The sequence below is a fragment of the Solanum verrucosum genome, unplaced genomic scaffold (assembly GCF_900185275.1).
Source record: "Solanum verrucosum unplaced genomic scaffold, falcon-dt-bn FXZP01000095.1, whole genome shotgun sequence".
NCBI lineage: Eukaryota > Viridiplantae > Streptophyta > Magnoliopsida > Solanales > Solanaceae > Solanum > Solanum verrucosum.
This window is the reverse complement of record NW_026020060.1, coordinates 706,074-732,353: the sequence shown is the minus strand read 5'-3', so window position 1 is coordinate 732,353 and position 26,280 is coordinate 706,074.

The window sequence follows — 26,280 nt, the reverse complement described above, 5'->3', positions numbered from 1 at the left end:
CTGCATAGACATGATCCTTCTTTACCTCTTTCTATGTCTTATCTTTCTTTACTTTGCCTTTTGGATTTTGTATTATTTGCATTTGAGGAGAAACACTTTTATTTGTAGTGGGGTGAGGTTCACCTTTTGTGTGCTATTTGTGATTCGTGTTTTGTATATGTATGGGCTGTTCTATTTAAAATTGTGTTTACACTGCTTTTCATGGATGTTTGAGCTTATTGCTCCTTTTATTTTAAATTGCAAAACGATTTTGACCCTTCGGAAAAATTATTATTATTTTTCAAAATTTTTTGCCACCTCTTGTGTTGAAAGTGCATGTTCTCGTACAAATTTAAGTCTTGGTTTCGATCAATATCGATGACTTGAATAGTGCTCTCAATTGAACGAACATGAACGTGCGGCTGCGACGAGACGAAATGAAGTTGCATAGACAATATGTGAACCCTTTGCATCTCGTTGTGATTAGCCATTTATCGAATTGATTCTCTTGTAATGACCATTGCACACTAGCGAAAATGTGTAGTCTTGTTTGCTTTAATTGTCGATGCCTCGTGTGATTAGCTTGCTTTGAACCATGCATGAATAAACCTAGAATTTGCCCTGTTAGTCTGATTGATTTAGAAAGGTGTCCTCTTGAAATGACCTTAGGCAACTTTAAAGAGTGTGAGCCAAATTTGACATATACCTCTTTTGTGGCCTACCCGTGAGCGTGTGAAACTCTTTTGAACACCCTTTGAGTCTTACCTTTCTTTGGAAGAACATTGATGAACCCTAGACCTTACTTGACCCACTACCTATAATCCTCTTGATTTTTGGTTTAGCAAATAGCCAACTTAGGCCTAAGTTGGGTGTGTGGTGAAAAAGGAAAAGGAGAAGTCAAGAAGTGCAAGAAAAGTCCCCCTTAACCCATGGTGTTGCAGAATGATGGAGACAAAAAAAAAAACTGTGGAATAAAGTACAAAAGAAATTGGGTTTCCAAGCAATCCATGGAGGTGAATAAAAAGATGACTTAGAAGCACTAGAAAAAAGAATTGATAAAGGAAAAGAAGGGAATGCCTTGAGAGTACCACATCTCACGAGGAAGAAGTCACTGAGCCTAAATGACCATACCTATGCACTCATCCCCATTAAAAGCCTTAGAAATACCTTTCTGATCTTGAGTAAGCCGAATCGAAAGTCGATTGGAAAATAAGGGTAAACCTATGGGTGAAAACATGCATTGTGTTCCTCATTTTTGAGTATGAGCATTGCATCTGATTCCTGGTCTTGAATTGATTAACCTCTGTGTGTAAATATGGAATCATCTTTTATGTGCGGGCATTAAGATACTTTTTGTTGAGCTTGAACTTGCACAAGTAGCAAGTATTGCGAGCATGAGAATCTTTAGTAATGGTGTGTCACAACTTGAATCTTTGAGTACACAATTGATCCTTGCATAAGTAAAATTGAGTCTTGTTGTGTGCATTCATGATTGAGTCTTGTGTAGCACTATTTGAGACACCCTTTTTGAACGGCTGAACTTAAGTTTGCTTGAGGACAAGCAAAAGTTTAAGTTGGGGGTGTTGATGAGTCCACAAATTGGACTCATTTAGGGGTTGATAGAAATAGTGTCCTCAAATGCTTATTTTGTCTCAATATCTGATGAAAACTCTTAAGTTTCAGGTATTTGAAGTTTTGGTGGAAGCATGGACACTTAGGCACAAAAAGGAACAAAAAGGCTGAAAAGATAGAAGAGGCTGAAGCCTGCGTATCGCCAAGCACACTTGGCGACTCGCCGAAGGGACGCACTCCGCCCTTTGTTCCAGTACGCGAAGCCCTGAAGGAGAAGGATAAAAAAAGTGATGAAAGGAGCAGTCAGTGCTTCACCGAATAGTTCCGTGAATAAGTACTATACCACGTAATGATATAGAGTACGACGACGTTGAAGGCTAGTGCAAGACGACGATGAACTACACCAAAGGGCGAATTGCCGAGTTAATCGGCGATTTCAACTAACCTCGCCGAAAGATCCGCCAACACTATTTTCTAAAGTCTATATATACTAAACTTGTTATTAATTTTTAAGAAGTCAAACATTAATCTTAATTTCCAGAATAGAATAGTACTTTTTGGATATTTTCTCTCAAGTTTGGAGAGGGTTTTGGGAGACTTGAAGAAAGAAGGATTTCATCTTCCCCAAGTTGGAAGTGGGTCTTTTCCATTCTTCTTCCTTTGCTTAAATCAAGGTTTAATTTCTTATACCCATTTGATTTTAGTATCATTTTAGGTGTATTTTGTTATTTCTTGATGTGTGGCTAAAAACCCCATTCTTGGGGTGTGATGTGTTGATATTGTTGTTGGGTCTTGCTTGCTGATAGGATATATGTATTTTAATGGTGATTTCACCTAGTAGTTATGGTTTAATTTAATGGGTTTGTAGTTGCAAATACAAAACCACCCATGTGTTTTCGGCTTGCCCGAGAGGGAGGTCGCGAAACCAAGACCTCTAGACTGATGGCCTAAGGTGTGGGTCGACATGTGGTTCAGCCAGAGATGGAGAGCCCTAGTCGCATATCCTAACACTCAGCTCGAGATAGTGAGTGGGGTAAGGCGTAGGCTGGCCTTCATGCGGCAAATGGGTGTCCGAGAGGAACACAATTGAAACGGGGTAAGTTGCCCGAGAGGGAACTTATTTCCTTTTAAAGCTTAGCCTAGTTACTATTATCTAGAAAAATTCCTGTTGATAGCATGTACCCAATGATTTATCTCATCTTGTATTGCGGTCACACCCCAAGAACTCTTCCCCATACTTGATTTTCTTGTTATTTTTGTTGTTTATACTACTTGTGACAAAACCCCCATTTGATATTTGACACTTTTGTGTCACCCTCTTTGATTTATTATGTTTTTAATCGTTAATGTCTTTAGCTACAACTAGTTAGAACTAAATTTTATTTTTCTAGCAATTCTCAAAACCACTCCCTTGGGACAGGACCCCAACCTTTAGTTGGGTTACTATATTATCAACGATCGTAGACACTCGTACCGTAGGTTAGTATCGTTGGTCAAGACAAGCATCAATAATGGATGCGTAATCTTTGAGAAGTCTTTAATGAACCTTCGGTAGAACCTTGCATTCCCTAAGAAACTACGAACACCCTTCACTGAAATCGGTGGGGGTAATTTCTCAATGACCTCAATTTTCACCTTGTTAACTTCCATTTCCTTTTGCAAAACCTTGTGCCCAAGAACGATACCTTCTTTCACCATAAAGTGACATTTCTCCCAATTCAGAACCAAATTCGTTTCCACGCATCTTTGGAGTACCTGCCCTAGGTGTGTCAAGCATTCTTCAAATGTATCCCCTACAACTAAGAAGTCGTCCATGAATACCTCCATAGAGTCTTCGACCATGTCCGCGAAAATAGACAACATGCAACGCTGAAATGTTGCTGGGGCATTACATAGCTTGAATGGCATCCTTTTGAATGAAAATGTTCCATAAGGGCAAGTAAAAGTGGGTTTCTCGTGGTCTTTCGGTGCAATAGAGATTTGATTGTAACCGGAGTACCCATCCGAAAAACAATACCACCCACTTTCTGATAATCGGTCAAGCATCTGGTCCATAAAAGGCATTGGAAAATGGTCTTTCTCAGTCCATGAGTTAAGCTTTCGATAGTCCATGCATACTCTCCACCCTGTCACTGTTCTTGTCGACACAAGTTCTCTTTTTGCATTTGGGACTACAGTTATACCTCCCTTTTTCGGTACACATTGCACCGGCCTTACCCACTTACTATCTGTAATAGGGTATATCACTCCTACATCTAACCACTTGATGATCTCCTTTTTTACCACTTCTTGCATTGGAGGGTTCAATCTCCGTTGATGCTCCACACTAGGTTTACATTCACTGTCGAGCCGAATCTTGTAAGTACGGATGCCAGGAGGAATTCCTACTATATAAGCTATTGTCCATCCAATAGCTTTTATATGCTTCCGCAATACTTCTATGAGCAATTTCACCTTCTTTTCAAGCATTGGTAAAGTATTATTGGCTCCTAAGAAGGCATATTTAAGATGAGAGGGTAGGGCTTTTAACTCCAGATTTGGTGGTTCTTCTGTTGATGGCTTTGCATGAGGACTTTCTCTATTTTTTTGGTCGATATCTAACTTGATTGGATTTCTTGAATATACTCCTAACCCCGATAAGGGAGCTACCACTTCCTCATAGCCTTGAACTTCAGATTCATCATAATTTGCAAGTACAGATTCCAGTGGTTCATTCTTTCGCATTAAATGGCTCACACTTGCCACTGCCTCATCTATAACATCCTCAGTAGACACCACATGGATATTACTTGGTTGCTTCATGGATTTACAGATATTGAAGGTCACATCATCATCGTTCACACAAAACTTCAATTTTCCGCTTTCGACATCCACCAATGCTCTCCCGGTAGCTAAGAATGGCCTTCCTGAAATAATGGGGATTTCAACATCGATCTCACAATCTAGAATCACAAAATCAGCCGGAAAGATGAACCGATCCACTTTTACCAATATGTCATAGAGTATCCCCACTGGGTGCTTGATTGATCGATCAGCCATAAAGAGTCTCATTGTGGTTGCCTTTGGTTCACCCAAACCAAGTTTCTTGTATATTGCATAGGGCATCAAGTTAATGCTTACTCCTAAATCACACAACGCTTTAGCAAATTAGAGCATGCCAATTGTGTACGGGATTGTGAATTCCCCAAGATCTTCTCTCTTAGTGATTGACTCATTTTTTCATAATTGCATTGCAATTATGGGGCACCTCAATCGTTTCATAGTCCAAGCTCTTTTTCTTTGTAACCAGCTCTTTCATGAATTTGGCGTATCCTGGCATTTCCAACAATGCTTCCACTAGAGGAAGGTTAATTCATAAGTTCTTGAATACTGACAAAATTTTTCTAAACTTCTCTTCTTTATTCTTCTTTTTCAAACATTGGGGAAATGGTGGAGGTATCTTGGGTAAAGGGTGCATAACTTTTGGAACTTGCACTTGTTGCTCCACTTCCTCCTGTGGTTTTTTTGTAAGGATTTGTCAGATAGGTAATTCTTGTTCCTCCACACCTTGACTCTCTTCATGCTTTTGAGGATCCTCATCTTCCATCACATTTCCTATTGCGACCTTGCCGCTACAAGTAATTATAACCATTTCTCTTTCAATATCTTCCATCGGTGTTTTGGATGTTAATTGAGCTGATAACAACTTAATTTACCTTCCAGCATTTTGATGGCATCAGCATGAGAATTACTGTTCAATGATGAAAAGTCATCTTTCATCCCTTTGAGCAAATCCTCAGAGCCCTCAACTTTATCGAGTCTGCGCGACAACAAATTGCTTACTCGAGGACTACTTGCACTCCCTTTAGATATCGGGCTTTCACTCAAGTGAGTATGGTCCTCCTCATGATCATCTTTCTCAGCCCAATCTTGCGAATATCTCCTTGGTTCTTCACCCCTATAATAGTTCTAACCTTGATTTCCACCCCGCTGTTGATAGTGCGGGTGGAAACCCTCCTCATATATTCTGGAGTTCCAACCTTGATTCTCCCCCGATCTTGAGTAACCGGAAGAAGAACCCTCATCAACTCGAAACACTCCATGTGTCCCCTTCATATGTTCTTGTAGAAGTTCCATTTGAGACAATATCTTTTTGATGTTTTTGTCCCTTTCTCTTTCTTTATCGATTTGTTCTTATGTTAATCGAAAGCATAGTGGGGAAACTTGATCATCCTTGGTGTACCATGCCTGGTTTACTTTAGTCATACCATCTAGGAGAAATGAGGCTACTTCAAATAATTGTAACATTATTCCTCCTTGTACCAATTGATCAGCTATCCCTTTATTAACCGAGTCTAGACTACGGTAAAAGTATTGGAGTAACAATTCACCTGGCAGTCTATGTGTTGGGCATTTACGTAAAAATCTCTTGAACCTTGTCTATGATTCGTGAAGTGGTTCACCTTCATTTTATTTGAAATTTTGTATGTCATCTCTCAGTTCATCATTCTTGATGGAGGGAAAAATCTTTCGTGAAATGCCATAACCAGCTCCTCCCATGATTTGATGGAGTTATTTGGAAGCTAAACCAACCATTTAGTAGCTCCCCCGGTCAATGATAATGGAAATACGCGAAGCCGTATGGATTCTTGAACGATAAAGGGGTGCACACTTCCACAAAGCTTCATATATGTTCGTGCAGATCTTCATGCTCTAACCCTCCAAATAAACCTCTTGAATATATGAGTTGGAGTGTTGCGCTAGTAACTTCGAACGTTGCATTTCCATCGGCTCGTGGCATGCAAATTGCACCCATCTCACTCACGTGGGCAGGGTTGTAAACACTATTAACATCATTGATGTTGTCTCGATGAAAAGCATCACTAGCTGGGTGGCCCGCTTGGTAGCTATTCTCCCCGTTTGCACTCATATGTCCTGTTGTGACACACAAATACTCAAAGCAAAACTAAAGATTAAGTGAGTAAACTGCAACTAAGAAGAACAAAATTTTTCTAATCTAAAAATTCTGAAATAACACCACTCCCCGGCAGCGGTGCCATTTTGATGTTTGCGTAATCAAGACACAACTTTCGATGCAAGTGTCTACGATCGTACAACATTTTAGTAACCCAACCAAGGGTTGGGATCGTCCCAAGAGAGTAATTTTGAGAATTTATAGAAAAATAAAATTTCGTTCTAACTAGTCGTAGCTAAAGACATTAACGAGTAAAAACATTGTAAATTAAAGGGGGGACACAAGAGTTTCAATTAACAATGGGGGGATTTTTGTCACTAGTAAGTAAAAACAGGAAAATAAATAAGGGTTTCTAAAGAATGAGAGGGAATCCTAGGGATATGATGGGAGTACGGGTAAATCTAGATTATTGGGTACATGCTTTCGATAGAAGATTCATAGAATAATTGTGACTAGGCTAGACTTTAAGAGGGATAAGCTCTCTATCGAGCAACTTGCCCCGTTTCAAATGCGTTCCTCTCGGACACCCATTTGCCGCATGAAGACCAGCCTATGCCTTAACCCACTCACTCTCTCGAGCTGAGTGTGTAGACATGGGACTAGGGTTCACTCTCTAGAGCTGAACCTCATGTCGACCCACTCGCACTGGCCATCAATCTAGTGGTCTTAGTTTTACTACCTCTCTCTTGAGCAAGCTGACAACACATAAATAAACTTGTATTTGCAACTACAAATTCATTAAACTCATCCATAACCACTAAACGAAATCACATTTAAACTACGAATATACTATCAACAAGCAAGACCCAACAATTATCTTAACCCATATTCGGTAAATCACATCGCTAGAATTGGGGATTTTAGCCACACATAAAGAGATATAAATTTATAGCTAAATGAGCTTGCATTCAAATGGGTATGAAGATTTAAGTCTTGTTACAGGCCAAGAATGAAGAATCCAAGAGACCCAAGTCCAAATCCTTGGAGATGAAACCCTCTTCTTCTTCAAGTCTTCCAAAACCCTCTCAAACTTAGAGCAAAAATATTAAAAAGTACTATTCTCTAAGTGAAAATTATAATAATTGTTCCCCACTAAAACTAAAAACTCTAACTAATATTTATAGTTATCACAGATTTGTTCTATAGAGGATTATTCGACATCATTAGTTGGAATCGCCGATCAACTCGACGATTCTCCCTTTGGTGTAATTCATCGCCATCTTGTACCAGCCTTCAGCATCATCGTTCTCTAGGTTATTGGGCGGCATCGTACTGCCTTGTGAAACTACTCGGTGATGCACCGACTGCTCCCTTTTTCCACCGACTTGATCCTTTTCTTTAGGGCTCAGCACACTGGAAAAATGGCAAAGTAAGACCCTTCGATGACTCGCAAAGTGGACTCGGTGATCCTCAGGCCTTCATTTCTTCATTCTTTTAAGCTCTTTTCGTTCCTTTTTGCGACGTAGTGTCCATGCTCTCCTTAAAACTTTAAATACCTGAAACATAAGGGTTTTCATCAGATATTGAGATAAAATAAGCATTTGACGACACAATTTCTATTAAAATATGCCCCTGAACGAGTCCAATTGGTGGACTCATCAGCTTTTCAAATGTTGGCCTAAGTCATGACGACTCAAGTTTAAGCGGTGACTACTCAGGCCAATAGAAATGTTGGGACTCATGTGAACCTTAATATGAATTCTGCGGCCTTTAGATTGAGGGATTTTGCAAAAATGAACCCTCCCGAGTTTCTTGGTTCCAAAGTGGGTGAGGATCCTCAAAAATTTGTGGAGGAGATTTATAAATACTTGATGCCATGGGGGTGACTTCGGTAGAGAAAGCGGAGTTAGTTGCTTACCAATTGAAGAGTGTGGCTCAATTTTTGTATACTTAATGGAAGAGAAATAGGTTGGTAGGAGCGGGTCCCATAGAGTGGGAAGTGTTTAAATTGGCATTCCTTTATAGATTCTTTCTCAGAGAGTTGAGGGAAGCTAAGGTGGAAGAATTCATTAACCTTAGGCAAGGTAGCATGGGTGTTAAAGAGTATGCCTTGAAATTCACCCAACTATCCAAATATGCTCCATCTATGGTGGAAGATCCGAGGGATGAGATGAGTAGGTTTTTGATCGGTGTGTCCGACTTGGTTAAAGAAGAATGTCGTACGACAATGATCTATCATGACATGGATATCTCAAGGCTCATGGTATTTGCTCAACAAATTGAGGAGTCAAAACTCAAGACAAGGAATCAAGAAGTGAAAAGAGCTATAACCGGTGATGAGAATTTCTCCAATGCTAAGTCCGATGGACCAGGTCGACAAAGGTTTTCCAATCAAGGCTCCTCTAGTGCTCCAAGGGTCAACAAGGATAGGGTTTCCAACCCTAAACCTCAAGGAGGAAATAGTGGTGGTTTTTATGTTTCTAGGTCCAATTGTGCAAAATGTGGTAGAAAACGTGATGGAAAATGCCTAGTTGTCTCAAATGGGTGATATGGTTGTGGAAAGACTGGACACAAGATGAGATATTGTCCAACACTTGCGGCAAGAGCAAAAGAGGGCAAGCAAGCTCCTCCAAGAGGTTCAAACTCCAATGCCTAAAAGCAAAACCGCTTTTATGATCTTCGATCCCGAGATGACCAAGAGAGCTCTCCGGATGTGGTGACCGGTATGTTTAAAGTCTTTTCTATAGATGTGTATGCCTTGTTAGATCCCGATGCTACATTGTCCTTTGTGACACCTTTTGTGGCCATGCAGTTTGAAATACTTTTCGAAGTGTTAGTAAAACCTTTTTTAGTCTCTACCCCGGATGGTGACTCGGTTGTGGCTAAAATAGTCTTTAGAAGTTGTCCCATTTCCTTGTCCCATAAAGTTACCTTGGTGGATTTGGTAGAGTTAGACATGTTAGACTTTGATGTGATTTTAGGTATGGATTGGTTGTATGCATGTTATGCCTCTATAAATTGTAGGACTCGGTTGGTTAAATTCCATTTTCCAAATGAGCCTATTTTAGAGTGGACGGAGGGAAATTCTATCCCTAGAGGTCAATTTGTTTCTTGCCTTAAAGCTAGGAAAATGATCTCCAAAGGGTGCATTTACCATCTAGTAGATTAATGGATATTGAGTCCGAAATCCCTTCTCTAGAGTCGGTTCCGGTAGTGAATGAGTTCCCAAAAGTTTTCCCTGATGATTTGGTTGGTATTTCTCCTGAGCGGGAAATAGAGTTTGGTATTGACCTTTTACAGGATACACAACCTATCACCATTCCTCCTTATAGAATGGATCTAGCCAAATTAAAAGAGTTGAAAGAGCAACTAAGGGATTTATTTGACAAGGGCTTTATCCAACCGAGTATCTCTCCATGGGGTGCTCCTGTGTTGTTTGTTAGACAGAAGGATAGGTCTCTTAGATTGTGCATCGACTATCGTCAATTGATCAAAGTGACCATTAAGAATAAATATCCCCTTCTGAGAATGGATGTCTTGTTTGATCAACTTCAAGGGGCTAGCTATTTCTTCAAAATTGACCTTCGTTCGAGTTATCACCAGTTGAGGGTGAGAAGGGTTGATATTCCCAAGACGGCCTTTAGGACCCGGTATGGTCACTATGAATTTGTTGTTATGTCATTTGGGTTGACAAATGCCCAGCAACATTTATGGATTTGATGAATAAAGTATTTAGGCAATACCTAGACATGTTTGTGATTGTGTTTATAGTTGATATTTTGATCTATTCAAGGAGTGAAAATGATCATGTGGACAATTTGAGAATTGTATTGCAAATTCTTAAGGACCAATAACTTTTTGCAAAATTTAGCAAGTGTGAATTTTGGTGAAGGTCTGTAGCTTTCCTTGGTCATGTTGTGTCAAGTGAGGGTATTGAGGTAGATACAAAGAAGACGGATGCGGTCAAGAGTTGGCCTAGTCCTCTAACTCCTTCCGACATTAGAAGTTTTTTGGGTTTGGCCGATTACTATTGGAGGTTTTTTGAAGGGTTTTTCTCTATTGCTTCTCCGTGGATGACTTTGACTGAAAAGAAGGCTAAGTTTGAGTGGTCGAAAGCTTGTGAGAAAAGTTTCCAAGAGTTGAAGGATAAGTTTACTTCCGCTCCGGTGTTGACCTTACCGGAGGTACAAATGGTTTTGTTGTATATTGTGACGCCTCTAGAGTGGGGTTGGGATGTGTCCTCATGCAAAACAGTAAAGTGATTGCCTACGCTTCAAGGCAACTTAAAGTGCATGAGAAGAATTATCCTACCCATGATCTTGAATTAGCGGCGGTAGTATTTGACTTGAAAATATGGAGACATTACTTGTATGGGGTCCATGTGGATGTTTTCACCGATCACAAGATTCTTCAATATGTGTTTAGTAAAAAAGACTTGAATCTCTGACAAAGAAGGTGGTTAGAACTTTTGAAGGATTATGACATGAGTGTCTTCTACCACCCCGACAAAGCTAATGTTATAGCGGATGCACTTAATAGATTATCCATGTGTAGTAAAGAAAGAATTAGTTTGTGAGGTGCATAGATTGGCCCGACTAGGTGTCCAACTAGTGGATTCCACCAAGGGTGGTGTCATGGTTCATAATGGGTCTGAATCGTCCTTTGTGATGGATGTGAAGGCTAAGCAAAGCCTTGATCCTATATTGGTTGAGTTGAAAGAGTCGGTACTCAAGAAGTCCGTTGAGGCTTTCTCCCAAGGGGTATATGGGGTGCTTAGGTACAAAGGTCAATTATGTGTTCCGAATGTTGATGGTTTAAGGGAACAAATTTTAGGGGAGGCTCATAGTTCTCGATATTCTATTCATCTGGGAGCCACTAAGATGTACCGTGATCTACGAGAAGTCTATTGGTGGAATGCTATGAAGAGAGATATTGCGGGATTTGTAGCCAAATGTCATAATTGTCAACAAGTTAAGGTTGAGTATCAAAGGCCGAGAGGCTTGTCACAAAATATTTCTATTCCCACTTGGAAGTGGGAAGGTGTGAATATGGACTTTATTGTGGGTTTGCCTTGTACTCAAAGGCAACATGATTCTATTTGGGTCATTATAGATAGGATGACAAAATCAGCTCAGTTTATTCCCGTTAAGGTTTCTCATTCGGTGGAAGACTATGCTATGTTGTATATAAGTGAGATAGTGAAGTTGCATGAGGTTCCTTTATCTATTATTTTGGATCGGGGTACTCAATTTACTTCACAGTTTTGGAAGTCATTCCAAAAAGGGCTTGGTACTAAGGTGAAGCTTAGCACAACTTTTCACCCTCAAATGGATGAACATGCGAAACACACCATTCAGACTTTAGAGGACATGTTGAGGGCATGTCTTATAGATTTCAAGGGTAATTGGGATGACCACTTGTCATTAATAGAGTTTGCCTACAATAATAGTCACCACTCAAGTATCGGTATGGCTCCTTTTGAAGCCTTGTATGGTAGGAGATGTAGGTCTCCGGTTGGTTGATTTGAAGTAAGTGATATTTCTCTTATTGGTCCCAAATCGGTTTATGAAGCTATTGAGAAAGTTCGGCTCATTAGAGAGAGGTTGAGAACGGCTCAAAGTAGACAAAAGTCTTATGCCGATGTGAGAAGAAGGGATCTAGAATTCAATGTTAATGATTGGGTCTATTTGAAAATCTCACCCATGTAGGGTGTGATGAGGTTTGGCAAGAAAGGGAAACTTAGTCCCCGGTATGTAGGCCCATATCAAATTTTAAAACGTATTGGTAAATTTTCCTATGAGTTAGATTTACCGAATGAGTTGGCCTCGGTTCACCCGGTATTTCATGTTTCTATGCTTAAGCAGTGTATTGGAGATCCGATATCCATTATTCCCTTAGAAGGGTTGGGAGTTGACGAAAACCTTTCCTATGAAGAGGTTCCGATAGAGATCCTAGACCGGCAAGTCAAGAGATTGAGAAACAAGGAAATAGTTTCCATGAAGGTTTTATAGAGAAATCATTTAGTTGAGGGTGCTACTTGGGAGGCCGAGGCCAATATGAAGTCCCGATATCCTCATCTTTTTCCTTCTACTCCTATTCAAGCTTGAGGTAATTAGTTCCTCTTGAGTTTTAGTGTTTTGGAAGTCATGTGTATTGTATAAGCTTTTTCATGATTTTCATATGTTATGCATGTTGTTGATGAAATTCATGTTTAGTAAGAAAATGAGTTTTCATGATTTATGTTCCTTATGTTGTTGCACATTTAGTATGAGTTGCCTATTTGACTTCATGAGATGAGTTGATGAACATGCTTTAGTATGCTTTAGAGAGTAATTGCATATGGGCTCCATGATATTGTGTTGAACATGATTTTTAGTTGGAGAAGGTAGTTCCTCCTATGAATATGAGAAATGTTTAGTTTCATTCATATTGGTTTGATAGATGTAGTTCCTACTTCCTTGTATTGCATTGATTATGTTTTGAGATGGAGTTGATGTTTCCTCCTTTGAGTTGTGCATTATTTTGATGTTTCATGCATGATGGGCTGCTAGTCTTGAGTCTTTACTTCCGTAAGGTGTCTAGATCGTCGTTCGAGGATGAATATTCTCAAGGGAGAGATAATGTAACACTCCGAAAATTAGTAGGCTAAAACTAGAGCTAAGCATGTGAGAATTAGAGTAATGGAGGTGACCTAAGGCCAATGGCAAAAAATGGGAAAGGGACAAGGCTGCCCAAGCCTTGCCAGGGCACTGCCCCACCTCCACGAGGGCCTTCATGACCCATGGTGGCCACCATGCCTCGTGGTGCCACCCATGGAGGGCTAGGCAGTAGCCTCCCCAAAGGCTGCCCAAGAGTGCGCCTCTTCACGAGCCACTTCACGGCTTGTGGTGAAGACCACGACGCGTGGGAAGGCTAGGGGAAGGGAGTTAGGGGTGTGAGGGAGTTTAAGAAAAGTGGTTTAGCCACTGCCTCAAGGTCCACGAGAGGGACCACGGTTCGTGGCCTTGACGACAACTCGTGGAGCCCTTCGTGGAGTTGCCTTGGGCGTGTAAGCTAAAAGCATAATCTGCCTAGCTACTGCCTCAAGTCCACGTGTGGGACCATGACTCGTGGTCATGACCATCACTCATGGGGACCGTCATGGTACCTGGCCAACTCACTTAAAGCGAGGGTTATTTTTGGTATTTTCTTTTTAAGTCCAATTAAAGTGAAGTTGTTTTGGGTAAGTTTGGGGTCACTATATAAGTCATTTTAAAGCCAAATACACCAAAACTAAGTCATATTTTCACAACACCCAAATCAAAACCCCAGAAGTTCATCTTCTCTCAAAATTTCTATTTCTAGAACTCAAGGAAGAAGAAGAGGAAGGTTGAATCTAGGGCTTGAAGAAACAAGGCGTTTCCACTCAATTTATTTGGAGAATCATAACTAAGGTATGGTATTCCTTCATCCATGGATAGTCTTCATCCATGGAGTCCCTCCAAACTCAATTTCAATGATAGTAATTTCCCCAAAAGTTAGGGTTTTACTCCAAGTCATGGATTTTTTTTCAAAAACGATTCTATTGGTGTAATTACTTGATATTATTATTGAATTGATGATTTATTATAGTTTTATGATGAAATTCCCCAAGAATCCATGTAATTCCCATATTCCCAATTATTGACCTTGTGATGTGGGTGAATTGTAGAAAGAAGAGTATTATGAGATTGTGCTTATAGTAATGGTAGTAATTGAATCATATTATTATCCATGCCTAATGTAGTAATTCTAGATGTGTTGATTGAATGTAATCTATGGTCCTTTAAAAGCAAAGCATGAGAATTATGCATGATTATGAGGTCTATGTATATGCTTGTAGAACACTTTGAGAATAAAGTGAATATGATTATGATCTAGTTGTTGTATTGTTGGATGATTATCCTCATATACACACTTATGCATCAATATGATATGATGTGAAAGGTTTGTCACATATAGTGATTCTAAAGTTGGATGACTAGTCTCACCTATCGAATCTATGAGCTTTAGTATGAGTTATGTTGGATTGAGTGTCAAGACATTCTTCCATACGTATGAACTTAAGTCAAAGACTTAATATGAACTCAATGGGAATTATTCTTAGTATCGAGTGGATATTGACAATGAGATGGAAACTCCTCTGTTAGTAAAGGGCGGGTTTCTAGAAGAGGTCTCATGAGATGGAAGTTGCTCCGCTAGTAGAGGGCGGTTTTATAGAAGCAATCTCCTTATCCTATAAACTATGTGCCCACATAGGTATTTATCTAGTGGATCCACCTAAGCTAAGAGTATGGTTCTACCTTAGGCAAGTAGGACAACTCTTTTTCATTGTGGGGTAGACACTGGATTCCATGTTAAGCTCACATGGTCTATGTCAGTTAAGGCTAATCCCTTTATGATAGTATGGACAAGAATATGAATATGAACTATAGCTACTTAAGAGGTTTTACTTAGTATGGGTGGGATTATGGGATCTTATTCATACATTGCATGAGTATGCTTTGATGGTACTTATGGTATGCTTCCATTATGATGTGATGGTCTATATGTGTTGAATATGCTTATGACTTATGCTTCTCCATTGTCTTTAAAAGGATGCTTGAACCTAGTAAATTGCATGCATTCAACTAAAATGTCCATTTTAGAATGTTTTCATGATTTTATGCATGGCTATCATACTTAGTGTATTTTTGTACTAACCCATATTTTTCTACATTTTCCACAAGCGTAGGGTCCGGTGTTTGAGGTGATCTTCATTTGGTCAAAGCTCGGATCGACTATTCTTTTAGCCTGTGGTGAGTCCTCATGATTTGAGGATGGATGATTCATTTGTAGTTCCCTTCTAGCATTTCATTTTTGGACTTTGTTGTAAGGGCTATGTCCCTATTTTGATTCAAGGATTGTAATAGATGGCTACATTGAGACAAGTCTAGACTTTCACTTTCTTTTATAAAAGACTTTGATTGTATGGATAAAGTTTAAAAATTTCCGCATCATTTCTATTTACTTTATGTTATGATATGCTAAGTGGCTTGTGTTAGGCCTTTCGAGGTCTAGTACGCCATGTTACATCTAGGGTGTACCCCTGGGTCGTGACATCCACGGAGTTCTAACGTGCACATTTCATGAATTTTGCAGGCTTGTCTAACCATGGCTGGAATCAATAAAGAAAATTTGCCTTTTGTCTGGTTCCCCGATTTTGCAAGTCGGGAGAGGCACCATGATTATTGGAACACCAAATATTTTTGCGAGAGGGGTTTCCACCTAGTGGTCTTAGCTGAGAAAGCACCCGCCTTCTATGCCCGACTGATGGAGTTTGGTTGGGTCCGCTGATATAGACTCCCTCTGCCGCGCACTCAGACTGGGTGAGGGTGTTCTATTCCCTACTCCCTACTTTCTACTGGGACGATCCTCACCCTACAATCTACATCAGAGGAGTCGACATCCCTCTAAGCATTTAGTTTGTCAATGCGATACTAGAGGTGCCGGAGCTCTCCAACTCAGAGTATGAGACAAGACTGAGGGAGATGGATTTGGGTTGGCTGCGGGACACACAAGTAGAGGCTGCGCACTGGGACCGGGTTCACTGGGCTACTAAGGAGGGCATCACCAGTACTCACTGGTTACCGGATGCCATGAGATGGTTGCACCTGGTATCTAGGAGGATCCGCCCGTCGGGCAATTGCACAGACGTAAAGTTCCCTCGGGCTCTAGTGGTGGCTTGCGCTGTGCAGGGGATTGGATTGAATGTAGGGGCACAGATCATGTCCGAGTGGAAGATGTTCTACAGAGGAAACAAGAAGGCATTTTTCCTACCTAGACTAGTAACGACGATGTGCACACAGGCGGGGGTGCCACTCTTGGACACTTATGAGGTACTTTCTATGGGTCCCCCTTTTCATCCTCTTTTGATTAGGCAGCCCTCCACCTCGGGAAAAAGAAAAGAAAGGAGGATGGGGCTGACAACAGTAGAGCAACGGCTAAGGCGGACGACAAGGGAGAGGATTATGATGAGGCCGAGACGCCCTACCTACCTATTCTCAGCCCACACTATTAGGCGGTCGTGTGAAGGAGGACCTGGTGGCTGTTCGGAGGAGACTGAGAGGCTCCTATGCTAGCACCTCGACTCCAGTTCCACCCTCCATTGCCCTCAAAGTTGAGATGCTCCGCTGCCAGCTGTGATGGGAGAAAAAGAAGAATCTAGAGAGGGAACGTTTGATGGGCCAGATGTGGAAGGCCATTAAGGTCATTTTCTCTTGCGTAGCCCCCCATTGGGAGCTTTCCATGCTCGAGCCGAAGGACTTTTAGGAGTTCTCCTGGTTGAGCGAGGTGTGGACTGGAGAGGTAGCCCAGGAGGACCTAGTTTGAAATGATAACACTCTTCCTCCCCATGGACCTTTATTTAGGTTTGCCCCGCTTTGGGCATGTAACAAACAATATTTCTACTTCCCTTTTTGCTTTTCCTTATGTTTTTGTAAGCACATGGCTGCTCGTTTTTTCTATTTTTATAGCTATAATTAAATGCTAGGTGATTATAACTCATTGTTCTACTGTGGAGTACTGATTGGATTGTGGAAATTAGCCGATGCATGATTCAGAGACCATAGGTGAAACAAGTGAAAAATAGGGGAGACTTTTGTCTTTCCCTATCCCGCTCTGGCGGTCCCTGATTTCACGTTTCAGGGCACTTCATTCAATACTAAGTGCCAAAAATCGTGAGTAGTAATATAACCCAACTATGTGAGTTAGGGTCAAGTCCTAAGAGAGTGGTTCGTAATTGAGAATCAACAGGCAAGTAAGAATATGCTCAAGTCAATCAAAGCTAAAAACATTTATGAATAAAAACATTGTTCAAGTTAGGGGTGACACAAGTGTCAAATATTAGAGGGGTTTGGTTTCAAATATCTACTAAAACAACAAATATTACAAAAATAACAATTATGGAGACATGATTCTTGGGATGTGATAGGATTATGAGTTAAGATAGACAACCGGGTAATTGCAATTAATAGCAAACAACTGTGAATCAGTGAATAAGCTAGACTTTAGTGAGGATAGACTTTCTCTCGAACAATTTATCCCGTCTCGAACAATTTATCCTGAATCAAATTGGTTTCTCTCGAACACCAATAAGTAGCAATTAAGCACAACCTTCGCTTTAGTCCATTTACTCTCTCGAGCTGAATGTGTGGAAAAGGGTTTAGGGTTCACTCTCTCGAGCTGAACTCATGACAACCCAATATCCACAGACCATCGATTCAGTAATTTTGGATTTAAAACCTCTCTCTCGAGCAAGCCAAAAACACGAAGTTAAGATTGTATTTGCAACTACAACCCATTAAATTCAACCACAATTACTGAACGAAATCACTTTTAAACAGCAAATAAACTATCAATTAACAATACCCAGCAGTTATATCAACCCATAATCACATCCCAAGAATTTGGGTTTTAGCTAGACATCATAAAAAGGTAAAAATCGTTACCAAGTTGTGTTTCCATCAACTGAGTAGGATTTATATTGTCTTTACAAAGGTCTAAGATGAAGAATCTTCAACACCCAATTTCAATTTCTCAGAAATAGAAATCTTCAAATCTTCAAAGCTAAGGAAACATTATCTCCAAAAACTCAGTTCTAAGCTCTCAACTTGAAAACTGAATGTTAGATTCTAAACCTGCATCCTAAACTATGAATTTAAAAACTTATTTATAGTTGTCAAAAATGTGCTGCAAAGGACCATTTGGCGCAGTAAGTCGGGATCGCCGATCTACTCGGCGATCCGCCCTTTGGTCAGTTTTATCGCCTTTTTTCTTTAGCCTTCAGCATCTTCAGGTTCTGTAACTTTGGGTGATATGGCACTGCATCGCAGCACCGTTCGGCGACTCGCTGACTGCTCCTTTCTCTCGTCAACTAGATTTTCTCCTTCAAGGCTTGGCACTCTGGAACATTAGGCGAGACCCTGGCTGTTCGGCGACTCACCTAATGGGTTAGGCGATCCTCAGGCCTTCTTTCCTTCGTTTTTTCAGCTGCATTGTTCCTTTTTGCTCAATAGTGTCCATGCTTTGTTCCTCAATCCAAATACCTTAAATTCAAGGATTTACATCAATTATAGGCACAAAATATGCATTTGAGGACACTAAATCTATTCAAATAAAGCCCTAAATGAGTCCAAATCGTGGACTCATCAATACCCCCAATTTAAACTTTTGCTTGTCCTCAAGTAAAACTCAAGTTCTGCAGTTAAAAAAGGATGTCTCAAATAGTGCTACATAAGACTCAATCGTGAATGCACACAAAAGACTCAACTTACTCATGCAAAGATCAATTGTGCACTTAAAGACTCAAGTTGTGACTTACCGTTATCAAAGAATCTCAAGCTCACATTACTTGCTTCAAATGCGTGTTCAAGATCAACAAAGGTCATCGAATGCCCTCACACAAGGAATGAATCCATATTCACACACAATGGCTTAACAATTTAAAGTTCCGGAATCAAAGGCAACACTCACACTCACAAAGATGAACACAATGTATGATTTTACCCATAGATTTGCTAGTATTTTCCAACCAACATTTGTTTCAGCTCACTCAAGATAAAAAAAGTCTTATCAAGGGTTGTAAAGAGGCTAAGTGCATAGGTATGGTCATTTAGGCCCAATGGCTACAGTCCTCATTAAATGTGGTATGAACAACACTTCATTTTCTTTTCTTCATCCCATTATTCACTTTCCATGTACTGTTGATGCTTATCGTGACCAACGACACTAACCTACGGTACGAGTGTCTACGATCGTCGATAATATAGTAACCCAACTAAAGATTGGGGTCGTGTCCGAAGGGAGTGGTTTCAAGAATTAATAGAAAAATAAAATTTACTTCTACTTAGTCGTAGCTACAGACATTTTAACGAGTAAAAACATAGTAAATAAAAGGGTGTGACACAAAAGTGTCAAATATCAATTGGGGGTTTTCTCACAAGTAGTAAAAACACCAAAAATAACATGAAAATCAAGTATGGGGAAGAGTTCTTGGGGTGTGAGCGCAATACAAGTTGAGATAAATCATTGGGTACATGCTTTCGATAGGAAATTTGCAAGATAATTGTGACTAGGCTAAGCTTTAGATGGAAATGAGTTCCCTCTCGGGCAACTTACCCCGTTTCAAATGCGTTCCTCTCAGACACCCATTTGCCGCACAAAGGCCAACCTACACCTTACTCCACTCACACTCTCGAGCTGAGTGTTAGGATATGGGACTAGGGCTCACCCTCTTGGGCTGAACCTCATGTCGACCCACTCCTTATGCCATCAGCCTAGCGGTCTTGGTTTCGCGACCTCCCTCTCGGGTAATCCTAAAACACATGGGTGGTTTTGTATTTGCAACTACAAACCCATTAAATTAAACCACAACCACTAGGTGAAATAACCATTAAAATACATCTATCCTATCAACAAGCAAGACCCAACAACAATATCAACACATATTTGCTAAATCACACCCCAAGAATGGGGGTTTTAGCCACACATCAAGAAATAAAAAAATACACCTAAAATGATACTAAAATCAAATGGGTATAAGAAATTAAACCTTGATTCAAGGAAAGAAATAAGAATGGAGAAGACCCACTTCCAACTTGAGAAAGATGAAATCCTTCTTTCTTCAAGTCTCCCAAAAACCCTCTCCAAAGTTAAGAGAAAATATCCCAAAAAGTACTATTCCATTGTGGAAATTAAAATAAATGTTCGACTCTTAAAAATTAATAACAATTTTAGTATTTATAAACTTCAAAAAATAGTGCTGGCGGATCTTTCGGTGAGGTTAGTCGAAATCGCTGATTAACTCGGCGATTCACCTTTTGGTGTAGTTCTTCGCCGTCTTGCACTAGCCTTCAACATCGTCGTGCTTTGTGTCATTGGGCGACCTAGTACTGCTACATGGAATTATTCGGTGAAATGCCGACTGCTCTTTTCATCGCCTTTTTGATCCTGCTCTTTCTAGGCTTCGCTTGCTGGAACAAAGGGTGGAGTGTGTCCTTTAGGGGAATTGCCAAGCATGCTTGGCGATATGCAGGCTTCAACTTCTTCGTTCTTTTCAGCCTTTTTGTTCCTTTTTGCGCCTAAGTGTCCATGCTTCCACTAAAACGTCAAATACCTAAAACTTAAGAATTTTCGTAAGATATTGAGACAAAATAAGCATTTGAGGACACTATTCCTATCAAAATAAACCCTTTGAGTCCAATTTGTGGAATCATCAACAACCCCATCTTAAACTTTTGCTTGTCCTCAAGCAAACTCAAGTTCAGCCGTTCAACAAGGTGTCTCAAATAGTGCTACACAAGACTAAATCATGAATGCACACAACCAGACTCAAATTTACTTATATAAGGATCAATTGTGTACTCAAAGATTCAAGTTGTGACACACCATTACCAAAGATTCTCATGCTCGCAATACTTGCTACTTGTGCAATCAAGCTCAACATGAAGCATCTAAATGCCCTCATATCAAGAATGATTCCATATTCACACACAGAGGTTAATCAGTTCAAGATCAGGAATCAGATGCAACACTCACACTCAAAAAGAGCAATACAATGCATGTTTTTACCCATACGTTTATCCTTATTTTCCAATCGACTTTTGATTCGGCTTACTCAAGAACAAAAAGGTGTTTCTAAGGCTTGTAATTGGGATGAGTTCAAAGGTATGGTCATTTAAGCTTAGTGACTTTTTCCTCGTGAGATGTGGTATTCCCAAGGCATTCCCTTTTTCTCCTTTATCAATTCTTTTTCTAGTGCTTCTAGGTCATCTTTTTATTCACCTCCATGGATTACTTGGAAACCCAATTTCCTTGGTACTTTATTCCACAAATATGTTTTTTTCGAAGGGTTTCCATTGTTCTGCAACACTAGGGGTTAGGGGGTACTTTTCTTGCACTTCTTGACTTCTCCTTTTCCTTTTTACCACACCCCCAACTTAGGCTTTTCGCCTAAGTTGGCTATTTGCTAAACCACAAGTTAAGAAGATTATAGGTAGTGGGTCAAGTAAGGTCTAGGGTTCATCAAGGTTCTTTCAAAGAAAAGTAAGACTCAAAGGGTGTTCAAAAGAGTTTCACACGCTCACGGGTAGCACACAAAAGATGTATATATAAAATTTGGTTCACACACATTAAAGTTGCCTAAGATCATTTCAAGAGCACACATTTCTAAATCAATCAGACTAACATGGCAAATTCTAGGTTTATTCATGCAAGGTTCAAGGCAAGCTAATCACACAAGGCATCGACACTTAAGTCAAACAAGACCACACACTTTCGCTATTGTGCAACGGTCATTACAAGATAATCAATTCGATAAATGGCTAATCACAACGAGATGCAAAGAGTTCACATATTTTCTATACAACTTCATTTGGTCTCATCGTAGCCGTACATTTATGTTCGTTCTAGTGAGAGCACTATTCAAATCATCGGTATTGATCAAAATCGGGACTCAAAATTTTTGCAAAAAAATAGCCACATCAACTCAAGAGGAGTGGAAAAAATTGTCACAAAATTCAAAATTTTTCGGAAGGGTCAAAATCATTTTTGCAAATAAAAATAAACAGAGCCAAAAGCTCAAAAAATCGCAAAGCAGTTTAAAAAAACACAATTAAAAATAGACAACCCAAATATATACAAAACACGAATGACAAATAGCACACACAAGTGGGGATCACCCCACCACAAATAAAAATCATTTTTCCTCAAATACAATTAAAATTAACCAAGATTTTGAAGATAGCAAAGGTTAGAGAGGGAAGTAAAGAGGGGATCCTAGCTAATGGGTCGGTTCATCTGTCTGGGCATCAGTACCCGGAGTGACCACCAGAAGGACCATCTCCACTAGATCTAGCAGCAGGATATTTTGCCGAAGAAGCTTGCACAACAACATCTATCATAATTTCGTCTGTCACAGTCAAGTCTTCATTGCAGCTCCCTCAGTCTCTTCATGCGTCCCTTCATCAGTCTTTGCTTCTGACTCTTGGTCGGAGCCACCTGCTTCGGTCTACCCCCATGTACATTAATCTTCTGAGGAAATTCAGACATGTATGGCATCTCCACTGTTCCAATGACCCTTGACACATCGGTGGCCTTTAGGTGGTCTACATTTTATCTTAGATCAGCAATGACAGCTTTTAATGCCATCACCTCCTCTTTGGACCCTTGCTTGTGCTCACACACCGCTATTATGGCTGCTAGGGCATCAATAGTAGTGCTTAGAGGTGTCATAGCATAAGTTAAGGCAATCTGGATCATGCTTGGAACAGAGGCCTCTAGGCTAGCAGCTCGACGATCAGCAGAAAGAGACAGTTGTCCGATCCGTAGTAGGGACGCCCGCGTGTGTGGAAGCTGAGAAACAACAGCAACAGTAGTGGGTCTTGGCGATTGTGCTGCATTAGAAGAACCTGGAGTATCAGCGGGAGTAACAGTGGCAATGGATATACCTGAAGGACCAAGGGATGGAGTAGGCAGAGATGCCTTTGCATGCGATGAATCTGTGTTGACTATCTACATCGTTGCTGCCTTGTTCGTTTATGCTTCATCCTTAAGGTACTCGTCTTCAATCTTCCAGATATCAGTAGAGGCTGTGGGCATCACTTCCACATCCTTCTTGGTATCTTGAGGCACTTGGGCTCGTTTGCATAATTTTGTGATCAATATTGGGAATGAAAGTGAGGTTTGGCTGTGCCTTGCACGCATGAGTATCTCTGAAGTGATGATTGTACCCAAATTCATCTGAGTCTCCTCTATGACGCAACCTAGGAGAGCTGCCTTAGCAAGGCGAAGGATTGACTCATTCTGGGATGGCATAATTGCACTGCTGATAAAACTGAACCAAAACATTGCTGCTATGTTTAGTTCTTTCTTTTTAATCGGAAATCCTTCCGCCAACCACTTGGGAGTCTCATATGCAATTAGTGGGGTTAACGACTTTTTCATCTCATCCAGCTACTTTGTTCTAATCAAGTACTGGCAGTGATCCCCAATGTTTGTGGACAGGCCCAAGACTGTGTTGATTTTCTTACTATCACACTTCAATCTTCTATCTTTGACAACCACATAGTCAACTTCTTTGAAGGTTACTGCTAGTTGTTTTTGCTGGGGTATTAGTGCACTGTATGCACTGTAGAATTCTCTTACCCAGTTTGGAATATAAGGGCCATGGGGTCTGGTGAAGATTTGGAACTTGTGGTATCTCATACACTACATTATCTCTGGGTGCCTGTCTATAACCCCTTCTATAGATAGACGATTTTCCTCAAAAAAAAAATTCAGCCCCTCAGCCTTTACTTGATTCATAGATTTGGGTGGAGGTCCTTACAATGGAGGTGTTAATACCATTGCCTGCTTTGGAACTGGAAGTGTAGTAGTGGTAGGCTGGTACGTCCTGGCCCTGGATGAATCATTCATCTTCTTAATTCGCCGCTCGACCCTCTGTGCTATTATCATATCTTCCTTATTATAACTTACATCTCACTTTTAGATTTGTTGGGGTCATTTCTATAAAAGCCATTACTGTCAGTGCTTGTATCTGTGAATTGAAGGGTCTTGTGTTTGCCCTTCCCTTTTTCACCATTTGTGGAAAGTTTAGCAACTTTGCTTGTGAACACGTCTGCATCCTCTTTGAATGTGATCCGTTTTGTTTTACTTCTAGGTGGCTTGCTTCTTCCTGCAACTTTAGATCTAGCAATTTCTGCAAAGAATCCGGAACAAGTTAAAACAACTAAATCAAGTTCAGAGGGATGCAATTACAAACAAACTCGCGGGATATATCGGTGAGTAGCCAAGTTGCTTTGGCGATCACGACTTTATCTGCCGAAGTATGCAGTACAGAAAGGATCGGGAATGTAGACAAAGGGCGACCAAGGAGTCCTTTGGTGAGTCACCAACTACTTTTGACGATCACGGCTTTTAGTCGAGAGTTACAGAACACTGACTACGAATAGTATAAATTTAAAAGTGAGATGGAGTCCCTTGGGCGAATTGCCAAGTGATTCGACGAGCTCGCCTCAGCACGCTGAATAGCCTAAATTTTTCAGAGAGGCACATCACAGGACGTAGGATAAAATTACTTGGAATGAGAGCATAAATATTATAATTAAATGCAGAGTTTGGAGTATCAACCTTTTGGGCAGATTAGGTCAAAACTGTGATCCTAGACGACAGGTTATTACAAATCCAAGCACTACTAAAGCAGCTAAAATACTTATGAGGTGCGAAAATTCTGAAAATACTAAGTAGGTGTGATATTGCGAAAATTGAGAGTGAGAGAATATGAAAAAGGTTGAAAGTCCAGACCCGTGGTTTTATAAAATCCTTCCAGATCTTATCCATTCGGTGATATTATTTGGATTTGCTTTTCTACTCGGCGATCCACCGAGTGTCCATCTATCTCACTGAGTTTTACAGGACTCTCAGTGAAAGTGAGGATCAGAACAGTGGTCTTGGTAGCAGTCGCCGATCTAGTCGGTGATTCGCCAGTTTGACTTGTGTAATTCATCCTGCACTTTTTTACAAACTTTTCATTCTCAATCCTACAAAATCAAACACCTTTATTTCAAAAATAACAAAATTAAAGTAGTTAACGGCTTTGGGTTGCCTCACAAACAGTGCCTTAGTTAATGTCGTGACATGACGCGGGTTAGCCTTAATCAAAACACCCTTGCGTTGTGCTTGATGGAGATGAGGCGTTATATGACCCAAGAGAGTTTCAATTATCTGGATAGATCTAGAGTGAGAACCGCTCATCTGGTTTAGCAATTCTACATTTTCTCTAATCTTCTCTAGCACTCTATCTTGCTCATTTAGCTTTTGAAGAATGGTTAATAACGTATGTTCGATATGTTTATTTTCAATGTCCATAGATTCTCCCTGCTCAATAGGTGGTCTGCATTTTCTCTTCTCTTTGGACATCACCGCCAGTTCCTTGACCCTTTGGGTTAAGTTATCCATCTAACCCAACAAAATGATCAATTGCTGGTCCTTCCCAGTATCCTTGTTGGTTTTCGCCACAAGGTCAAGGAATTTGGCTGCGGTCTCATATGGATATTTTTCACGACCACCTGGCATAAATTGGTCTATTAACCCTCTGTTTCTGGGATTCAATCTCCTATAGAAGCATTCCAGTAGAACTAAATCGGGGATTTCATAAGTTGGGCATTGTATCAATAGTGTTTTAAACATCAGCCATGACTCATGAAAAGGTTCTCCTTCTAGATGCTTGAAGTTCAAGATGTGAACCCTCAATCTCATCACTTCTACTGGGAGGTGGTCCATTGGTCCACCATCCCCCTCATGTATACTCATTATCTTGTCTCAACACACAAACAAGCTAGACAAAACTAAGAGTTAGGTAAGTAGACTACAACTAAAAAGAACAAAAAATCTACTAATCTAAAAATTCAAATAACACCACTCCCTGGCAGCAGTGCCATTTTGATGTTTTTCATGACCAATGACACTAACCTACGGTACGAGTGCCTACAATCGTCGATAATATAGTAACCCAACTAAACGTTTGGGTCGTGTCCCAAGGGAGTGGTTTTGAGAATTAATAGAAAAATAAAATTTAGTTCTACTTAGTCGTAGCTAAAGACATTAACAAGTAAAAACATAGTAAATAAAAGAGGGTGACACAAAAGTGTCAAATATCAATTGGGGGTTTTGTCAGAAGTAGTAAAATCAAGTATAGGGAAGAGTTCTTGGGGTGTGACCGCAATACAAGTTGAGATAAATCGTTGGGTACATGCTTCCGATAGGAAATTTGCAAGATA